Here is an 11,337-nt window from a genome sequence, read left to right as displayed (position 1 = left end):
TGGACCCATCATGGTTGCACCGATGCACCTGCACATGGCAGTGATAAGATGATAAATTAATGGTCGGGGGCAGCGATGATGCTAACGTTTGTAAGCTGCTAGATATGAAGATTTGTGGTGCCAATGAAGAAGTGGATGATGTATAGCATGTCGTGCAATAAGCAATTGTTGTCATTACTTATTATAATTCCTATTAAGTTATGTTTGTTTTTAGCTGTTTTAAAGATTATTGAATTATTGTGTTGATTTTTTATTTTTCTGTTTAAAGGGGACATGTGAATCTTGCGCCCCGTCACTTGGGAGCAGAAGCAAAAACTTTGTTTTCGGCCACCCTTACACATGAAGTAAGTGTCTTTGCTATTAATTGATAGATAGTATAACTATTGAAAGTATTCGAGCATTTTGAAGTGTTTTATAGGTGATTTATCTTCATGGATTTTACCCTCATGCCTTCATACAGTTTCAGGTGTGGTCGAGGGAAATTGCCAAAATGTGGATTATGTTGGGTTCACTCAGTGGTCCTGTAATTTTCCACAGTCCAACAAAAGTATAATCTTTATATTTTATATGTAAATGTCACCAAATGAATGCTATGGTTTGATCCCTGGATTACAAACAAAATAATGAAGAGAATGTATCTCACTTGCTACCTTTGGCACAGTAGTTTGGATTTTAGGATAATTTTAAGTTATGCCAATCAATTTAGTGGATACATATTGTTTGTGAACTCTTTTTTCTGAATGGAGCGAAGTGGAGTAAAAGGAGAATGATAAGCTTTTTAATAGCTCTAAAGTTCAAGCCCATCACTCCCTCCACTTGATTAAGGATATGATGAAATTCTTTTGCTAAGCAAAAGTACAACAGTTTCAAAAAACGCTCCAGCAACAACTGCTATGGACGTAAAAGTTTGAACATAAAAAGGACAAGTGCTTTGAAAAGGTTCAAACGGTAGCTTAAGCTTAATGGCATATAATTCATATAAGCAATAGTAACATGAACGATAACAGATTACATATATAATGATAGGATAAAATAGTAGCTTCAAAGTTATGATCATAAGTAACTTATTGACTTGCGATTTTAAACTTGTGCCAATATAGTTTCATTATGCATTTATTTCTACTATAATTAATGGTATTTCAGTATAGCTAGGAAACTTTCATTAAATCGTTTTTGTTTATTTAGGTGATTGATTGTAGTCCAGTTTGTGATTGAGTGCAATTAGCATAAAAGAGCAAGTTCAAGGTTTGCAAATATACGAGTTAATGATTTCTTATGAACAAGTGATGACGGGGCAAATGACTGAATGAAACAAGGTTTTTTTAGCCACTCTTTTGATAAATACGAACCTTTGAAACTTTATTTGTTAAGGATGTCCACAAAAACATCTTCAAATCTCTTTCCTTTTGGCCATTGCACTTGAAAATTAGTTATAATTTCATGAATCCAGTGTAAAGTTTTAAACACGTGGCAATTGATGTTGAGAATGTAACTTACATGTTGGTTCACCAATACCACATTTTAATTTCTGGATATATTCCAACAACCCTTGGTGCATTTATCGCGATTTGAATGTACTCTTCGAATGTGATAATGGGAAAACTTTCCTGATCATCGTCGCATAACGTATTGATAGTTAAATTAACTGACTAACTAAATAACTAACCAACTAACCATTATATTGTTGATCACGGAACAAACACTTCTGCTTCTTCCTCAAAGTTTTTAGTTCTTTTAGTGTAAAATCAACTGCAAACAGTCAATTAGTTAGCAAATCATTTACACAACGACACTAATCAAATAACATATTTTTTAATCAAAACTGAAACATACATATGAAAGATCCAGTTTCGTTTTTTTCCTTCAACTTCATAAGTTTTGACTCGGTCTGCAAAATCCTTGTGACCTGCAATATCAGTCGACTTGTCGAGTGTGAATTCGTGGAGACACATAAGCACACCGTCTTTACTAACTAACATATCCGCTTCAATGAAGTCTGCACCTTCTTCAATAGCCCTATGTAGTTATTAAAACTATAAATATATGATCCTACAATAATAATGTAGCATTTTTCTGTAAAAAGTGACGTAGTAGGTTTTATGTATTTGTATAGGCATAAAAAAAAGTTTAATAAATTTACTAGGTAAGCTGGAGTACTTTCCTCTAGGACTACTCCACTCGAACCTCTATGTGCAATGTTAAATGGACAAAACGTCTGTAGGGCCCATCTCGCCCTGCCACGATGTGCTAAAACAATTACTGATTGAATCCTTATTGCATCGCTTCCGCACCGCAAAGCAAACACATACCGATTGTATCCCCATTGAGTCCCTGCCGCAACGCGCAGGGCACACTTATTAGTATATATATATAAACAAAAACCTCCCTATTTTCTCATGTTACCAGATTGTTTTATTTGTAAATAGTGGTTTCTTATTTATTTGACCCGAATTCACATATATAGGTCTCACCAAACCCAGATAGCCATTAAACGGGTTATAACATCTCATTATATTAAAAATTAATCTCGCCAAATATTTGATATGAAAATCTATAAAATATGGATATGCTAAAAATTAATATCCGATTTTTTTAAAGAAAAAACATTATTTATAATTATGAAACAATTTTATAGTAAAAAAAATTAGCGGCCTTGGGTCTTATCAAACCCAAATTGCTTTTAAAACGGGTTATAACATCTCATTTATTTATAAAACCCTTTCATCATCAAACCCTAAATATATTATTAATTTCCTTACAATAAATAAAACTAAAATACAAAAAAAAACATATAAATACTAGATTTTATCCCCCGTATTACGGGGGTTGCTTTACATTATTCGTTTTTAATATTTGTATATGTATATTTGGATTTTAATTTTATTTATTGTAAGAAAGTTAATAATTAATATACTTGAGGTTGATGATAAAATGGTTTCATAAATAAATGATATGTTATAATCCGGTTTAAAAGTTATATGGGTTTGGTGATACCTATTACCCGTTTATTTTCTTTATTATAAAATTGTTTCTTAATTATAAATTATATCCTTTTTTAAATAAAATAGTATATTAATTTTTAGTATATCCCTATTTTATATGATTTTCATATCAAATATTTTATAAGATTAATTTTTAATATAGTGAGATGTTATAACCCGTTTAAGAGCTATCTGGGTTTGGTGTCAAATGCGTGAGAAACCTTTATTTACAAATAAAGCAATCTGATGGCTTGAGAGAATGGTCGTTTTATATTTTTCGTTTTTTAATATTTATTTTTTGGATTTTAATTTTTTTTATTGTAAGAAAGCTAATAATATACTTAGGGTTTGATGATAAAAGGGTTTCATAAATAAATGATATGCTATAACCCGTTTAAAAGTTATATGGATTTGGTGACCCATGACCCGCTTATGTTTTTTACTATAAAATTGTTTATTAATTATAAATAATATCTTTTTCTTTTTAAATTGGATATTAAATTTTAGTATACCCCTATTTTATATGATTTTTATATCAAATAATTGGTAAGATTAATTTTTGTTTTTAATGAGATGTTATAACCCGTTTAAGAGCTATCTGGTTTTGGTAAGATCCATACCCATGAATTTGGGTTAAATCAATGAGAGACCTCCATTTAAAATCAAGCAATCTGGTAGCTTCCATAAAATGGGGGAGCAACCACATCGCGATACGTAGGATTTTAAGGGTTTCGTTATATATATTATAGATTAGAAACATAAATGTAAAACAAACCCCGTAATCAAACGCTAATTTAACTTCACAATATGGATTTAGTTGCATTAGCGATTATTTTTTCTTTTAAGTTTAACTTAAATTAAAATTTCACAAAATAATATCCATATTATAATAAATGAATATAAACGAACAAATATAAAAATATTCATTCAACTTTTCATTAAACAATGAGCATAACCCAACATAAATTAATCAAAATAAGTTCAAGTATATCATTACCTTCTTACAATAAATAAACTAAACCCAAAAAAAATACATTCACAGAATAGAAACGAAAATATTATAAACAAAAAATTTAAACAACCCTCGTAATACAGGGGATAAAAACTAGTATAGATATATTGTAATGGGCAAAATAAATTCAAAATTATGTATTGGTATTGTAGGTTCCCGGATGGATCTCAAAACTTGTTTTAGATCAATCCGTGTTAATGGTGAGCGGAAATCATCAACAACACTCGAATCTCAGATCAAGTCTAAGCAAGACTGAAAAAAAATGAAAGATGAAATTTTAGAGAGAGAGACCAGAGTAAGCAAAAGTGTCCAAGGTATCCAAAGAGGCAATGGGTGAATAGTGTCGTATTTATAGGCACTCCAAGCCTACTAGGGTTTCCACTTAAGAACCCAAATGGGCTGGTCTAATGGGTTTCTAACAACCAAAATGCCTTTAGCCCGTACAATAGTTAAATAAAAGCTAAACGGAATGTAAAATTACATAGAAATACTATCTAATTCATAAGCCTCCTAAAGATATCCTTACAATCTTCCTCAAGGCTTTTGTATAGATAGATGCTTCCGTCTCTAACCATACTTGGTTTTCGTTCTTAACATCTGTCATCTCAAACTCTAAAAGTGTTTCAAAGTTCAACGGATCCAACTCTTATTGGACTCAGATGATTCTTTATTTTCCATTCTTGGATACTTAAATCTCAATCTTATTTCCTTTCTTGTTTTATTGGAAGGATCGGCAACAGTAGATTGAGGAACATCGGATACGGAAAGCTCGACATCTAATTCCCTTTTCTTGATTTTCTTGAGCCGAATTGTTTCATTTTTTTGTGTCTCGACAGATCTTCAGACACAATCATATCATCTACGATCATATCAACTATTAAGAGGTTGCTTTATGCAAATAATTAAATTATATGTATAGTAAATATAGCGTTTGGAATTATATCTAACGTGGTAGCAAACTCGCCCGACACCATGATGCGAGTTTGGTCGTAATACTTAGGATCGTTAGGCATTAAATCAAGGTTTGGTTCGTTAAGATAACGACACTAAACCCGAAAAATAAATTAGTAAATGTCAAGAATAGTATCAGCACACGAATACAACTTATTAGTTGGTTACAGTACCGACACTAAGCCCAATATATATATTAGTAAACGGCAAAATAGTACAACCGTATAGGCCGTATAATAATGGTTTTGTAAACCTCAACTAAAATCCCTTTATAATGGTACCTCAGCTGTCACATAAATACACATGCAGACAACAAATTATGCTGAAGTTAATATAAGCAGATGTTAACATTTAATAGTATGATGTTTTGAAAGAAGCATATATCTCATTCTCATATCTTTCTTGAGACCATGGAAATCACAATATTCTCAAACGTTGAATAGAAAATGGGGATCTATTACAGCTTTGGAGGACGATGGATTAGGGCTATTACTTTTACCCGAAACCCAACCCGAGAAAACCCATGCCCGAACCCAAAATAACACGACCCGAGAAACCCGAACCCGAGAAAAGGCTAACCCGAATTTGAACCAAAGTAATTCGGGTTAAGTTTTTGGGTCCGAATTCTAGGTTTTGGGTCAACCCAAATAAACTTTTAGTTTTAAAACCATATATATATTTAGGTATTATAGGCTAAGCCTTGACCGCTAATGTTATCAGAATTTAGTCGAAATTGACTATTCTCATTGCACCTATTATGAATCAATTGTTTATAGTTTATTAATGTTTCAATTTATGACTAAACACAACTATAATTCAACACCCTAATTAGGGCATACCGAAGACGATTATGTCGGTCTTTTTATTATGGTTGAACTTTATTAAAATTTTACTCTTTCTAGGATGGTATATCGATTTGTTTTTTTATGGTTTATTTACATTACGAGTAAAGAAGAATATGTTACATTCAAATTTAGGAATGTAGTATTTTTTTTCCTATGATACTCGAAACCTGATTAACCCAACCCGAACCCGAAGAAATCGTGAGAGACTTGGGTTGGGATTCAGGTCTGGATTTAAAACATTGAAACCCGAAAAACTCAAAACCTGAAAAACTATCCCGAAGAGCACCCCTACGATAGATCAAGTCTCACATATGATTGCCAAAGTACTTAGAATCTCATTCTTTGTTATTTCCTTTTGCTATCCCAATACACTCTAGAGTGAAATAGCACACAAATATAACTTACGACACTTACGGTTTAGGGATGGCAAATCCTTAATATGAAATAATCACGTGTTGGTTAATGTTTGTGTCACACCCTCAAAATCCACTAACGGAGTTTTACCGTCAGAGGGTGCGAACTAACAGGATCGGAATCATCAGTTATAATCAAACCATAAAAACATTTAAATGAAAATAAGTGCGGAAGCGTAAAACCATAGAAACAACGTTACGTCACGCAGGACGATTTAAAACCAAGGATAACAGTTAAAAGTAAGTTTGCATAGTTAAAAGTTTATCAAGCAATGCATGTTCCTAAACCGCGCACCCGCCTCGGCTACCTGAGAATAACATACTAAAAGTGTCAACACAAGGTTGGTGAGTTCACAAGTTATATAGAAATAAATCGTTTAGCGTTTGCGTTCAGCGTTACAGCGTTTTGCGTTTCAGCGTTTTGCGTTACAGCGTTTTGCGTTACAGCGTTACCAGATAGTGTTATGTCAAATTATATATCGATAGGTAGCTAGTCTATACAACAAGTATTACTAAGTGTTCGACACCGAAGCTGACTCGTTTATTAAGTGCCTTGTCACCAGGTCCTCCAGACCATGGTACGTGTTAGCCAAAATTACACCCGCTCGACCTCCAGTCGAGTTTAGCGTTGGGTGGGGTTTGTCAAACCCAGTAGTACTACTCAACAGTGACTCGCTATTCTAAATATTAACCGGTTCGATGTGTAGGACTTCAAATGTTTCGTTTGCCACTTAGCCTTTACAAGTGATATATAATTTATAACAAAATCTTAAATGCGTTGTGGAGTATGTTATCTCCCCCAAGTGAAAAACGTTTGAAAACAGTTTAAAGAGGGGAAAGTGAAACTCACTGTTTGCGAAGAATTTCTTATATTAAATCACCAAGATGCGCGTCACCGAAAAACTCTCTCTAACGTTCTAAAACAACAAAGAGATTTTTCTAAGTGTCGGAATATTATCGAGTCTCTAGACCCGGCACATAATACCTATGCACATAACATGTTTCGTGCTTCGTTCGTGAATCGTGTGTGACTTTAACAAGTGTTTTTGTGACACATTACATGTGTAAGCAATCATATACGTGCCATGTATTCATAACGTACATTACTAGCAATTATTCCCCGTAAGGGCATTTTGGTCAACAAATAACAATTAACTAGCCATTATTCCCCATGAGGGCAATTTGGTCAAATCATGGCAATCAATTAGCAATTATTCCCCCGCAAGGGTATTTTGGTCAAAACATAACAATTATATAGCAAGTATCATGTTTTGTGCATCTTTACACAACTCAGCAGCTAGTTTCACCGAGACAGAAATCCTACTAGAAAGATTGCACTATTTCACCGATCATAGCATCTCAATTAATTTACCAAAAATCATCACAGAAGCACATATGTCTTAGGTTTCCAGAACATATTTAATTATATTTTTATTCCACATAGTTTTCTCACAATCATCAAATCATTACAGCAAACTCATAACAGTCAAGTTCATGCGCAACAGAATGTTATTTGCAATTCCCGTTAAACGAAAAATCCAATAAATGCAAGACCACTTGGGTTAGGTTCCTAACTCAATAAGTCAAGTTCCAGAAGTGGAACCAACCCAATTGGTCTCGTAGTTCATGAGATATAACATTTACAACACAACCAAACAGCAGGTCTAACAGCTCAGCTTTGCACAATGTTTTTGTAAATTCATAAAAGTTAACTTCTACTTGTCCAAAAATTTCAAGTTTATATTCTTTAGAAACTAGACTCAACCTAGTTTACTGTAGTACCAACAATCTCAACAAATTTTCATGTTTACACTTCGTTACAGTCACTTAAACATCATATACACATTCTGTCCAGAAACTGTTTGCATCCAAACTCAACATATTAACAACCTATGAACTATCATGCATTCATATGATCCTCTAAACTCCATAAACACCATCCATGCACATCAATTACATATTACATACTTGATTAGGGTTTGTGTTTGAACTCAAATCAAAGACACAACAATCAACATGCAACAAGATTCAATCTAGTTATCAAATCATCATTCAATCAACCACAATCATATTAGCTATATACATACACAAAATCGGCAGCTTAGGGTTTGTGGTTAACCCAACAAACATCAAAATCAAGCAACAAGAATGTATAGAATGATCAATTATACCTTCCTAGCACCTAGTTCTTCAATCACAAGCTTGATTTCTTGGTTGAATGTGTGTGTATGGTGGACGGCAGCCAAGGGAGCAAGGGAGGGAGGGCCGATCGGAGCTTGGGGTTATGATAATAAGTTAGGGTTAAGTGATTAAGGTTATATTTATAGACATACAAGTTACACTCAAGTCCCTTCACTTTCAATTGTTGTTTTTCTAACTTAACTATCTTAGTTCTTGTTTCTTGTCTAGCATTACACACCATATAATCAAGTAACACATATGTTAACACATAATTATCACATAATTATTATGTTGACGTTTTTCGTTTAATCCTCAATCATTTGCGTCAACTCGTTTGCGTTTCGGTGCAAATCCCGAAAGACTACACATGTAGTAAGTGTTAAGTGTCATTTAAACCCTAGTTTAAATGTAATGAAGTGTGCGTTATAGATTTAGTGATCTTAAGTTTGAATTGACGGAGTTGAGTTAACGGAGTTAACCTGAAATTGACGATTGTCACAGTTTGACCCGTTTAGCTAAGGGGGAGTTTGGGATTGCTTAATGTTGTGAGAGGATAAGTTAACAATTGTGACTTACTAACTTTTTGGAAAAGTTATAAGTAAAATAAGAAATCACCCCCCCCCCCCTTCTCCCAACAAAAAAAATGTGAGCCGACAAGGTTAACTTGTTTAACATGTTTATTTAACGAGGTTGACACATCAAGCTATTTTAAAATTTAAATTTATATATAGTTTATAAAGTTAAACTGCCAACTCGGGTATGATCCATTTAACCAAATCAATACAACATGTTTACAACCCACCAACTCGTTTAACTCGTTTACTACTAGGGATGGCAATGGGTCGGGTTTAGCCATTCCCAAACCCATACCCAATTATGAAAGCTTGTCTCAAACCCGTCGGGTTTTAATCGGGTAATTACCCGTCAGGTTTCTGGTTTTCCATCGGGTTTCGGGTTTCCAATTGGGTTTTGTCAAAATACCCGTTGGGTATACCCCACCCAAAACCCATCGGGTTTCTATCGAATTTTGACAAATATAACTAATCAATCACAAATAATGATTACCATAAAATAAAATGTCTCAAGTAATTGCTATAATAAGTTTCAACAAATAATATATTTAAAATATTTCAAGTATACTATATATAAATATAGAAAAAGTTATGTCGGGTACATCGAGTATGTAATCGGGTAAATGGGTTAATGTTATCGGGTCGGGTAATCAAGTATATTGCAAATCCCAAACCCATCCCAAACCCACGAAAAATTTCAAAACTAATCCCAAACCCTAATGGGTTGGGCATTACCTGTCCCATTTATGTCGGGTTTTAGGTTTTCCCATCGGGTTCGGGTTTCATTGTCATCCCAATTTACTACAACCAATTAACAACTTGATTGAAACTCTAGTCAACGCATTTACGACCCGTTTGACTCGTTTAGATAATAAATTCCACAATTCATGTTTGGTTGCAAAGTCTCTCATAATTAAGCTTAACGTTTTTGACACACGGGCTCGTTAATTCAACCCAACAGCTCAAAATCAACAAATCAGGGCCGACCCAACCATTTTGGTGGCCTAAAGCGGATGAAAAGTTTGGGGTCCTTACCGAAAGTTAGGAGATGAAATTATAAAACTTATATTTTATATTTTGAAATTTACCGATCAATTGTCGTGTTTTGTATAAGAAAATATAAAACGGAGTTTGGTTTACATAGAATACAAATCCAAGGAATCTATATACCTACATATTAATTCATTTATTTTAAATTTACCGAGCAACTTGTTCTGTATACAAATTATAAAGTTTAGAACTTTTATTTATAAAATTTGAATGGGATTTATATATATATTAATAAAAGTTCAAGGTATATATATCCCTAGAAAAAGTGTAAAACATAATAATTAACAGGTACCAACCATATGGAACAATCAAATGAAAAAAGAATTCTGGTCTTGAGGGTCGAACTTGCGTGGATAACATTTAGTAAAAATTAGATATGGACTTTAACCATCAGGCCAACAAACAATATTGGTTTATTCATCAGTTACATGTAATTAATTTCTGCATATACATAAATAAGTAAATGTTTAAACGAAGGCCCTATTTTTTCGGAGACCTAAAGCCATAGCTTCACTTGGAACTACTATTGGGCCGGCTTTGCCACAAACCCATCAACCTCATATGGTTATCACTCTTATTTGAGATGCAAGTTACTTTAACTACAAAAAAATTGTTAACACATATTTAAGATGAGTCCAAAGTTCAAATCCGACCACTTGTTCCTGTCAACTTATCATATCGACATCGCGAGTAACATATAGCAAAATTTAAATGGGCGAGTAAATTGGATTCATTATTTTTACTTCTTGGTATGATTTAAGTGGTAACTATTGAAATACTTTTTAAACATAATTGAGGTTGTTATAACCAATAATTATTGATGATGTATAGATGTTAAAAGTGATTTCGGTATGCTGTTTGCACATGCAAATGTCACAAAAGATCTAAGGACGTAGGAAACAAGAACGGCAAGTAGGTAAATGTTACCCCATTCACATGTTTGAGGCGTCATTTTGTGTTTGGCCTCAATTACCAAATCAATTATTTTACAAACTCAATTTGACACGACCACACCATTTTCCAATTCAACCACTGCTAGGAATTTGCTCGGGGACAACTAAGATATATTTAACTTTACTATAATTATTAGAATTAGACCATCTCATCGGTGAGTACCCACGGGTAGCACGTCCCCCTCTACGTAGGCTTGCTCGAAAGGATTTCAACAGTTCTTCATGTCTCACATATTCTCTCTCCTCCGCGTGAGACGGGCTATATATTTTTCTTTTCAACGTTAACGAATTAGGGTATATTTGTCTTATATGTTTTATGTATAAATAATTAAGAAAAAAAATTACATATAACCTAAGAAGAAGAAACTACTTGTGAAAG

The 11,337-nt window shown here is 33.4% G+C and overlaps 1 pseudogene; it reads right to left on the bottom strand.

Annotated features, from left to right (window-relative positions):
• Positions 1-1,221: 1,221 nt before the first annotated feature.
• On the bottom strand, positions 1,222-9,699 carry LOC143575883 (glycerophosphodiester phosphodiesterase GDPD5-like; annotated as a pseudogene).
• Between the last annotated feature and the right edge of the window lie 1,638 nt (positions 9,700-11,337).

Source organism: Bidens hawaiensis, unplaced genomic scaffold (assembly GCF_021521415.1).
Source record: "Bidens hawaiensis isolate Kalapana, Puna unplaced genomic scaffold, B.hawaiensis_p1.1 tig00027770_1, whole genome shotgun sequence".
NCBI classification, from domain to species: Eukaryota; Viridiplantae; Streptophyta; class Magnoliopsida; order Asterales; family Asteraceae; genus Bidens; species Bidens hawaiensis.
The sequence above is the reverse complement of the archived record's forward strand: the minus strand, read 5'-3'. Positions and strand labels throughout refer to the sequence as shown.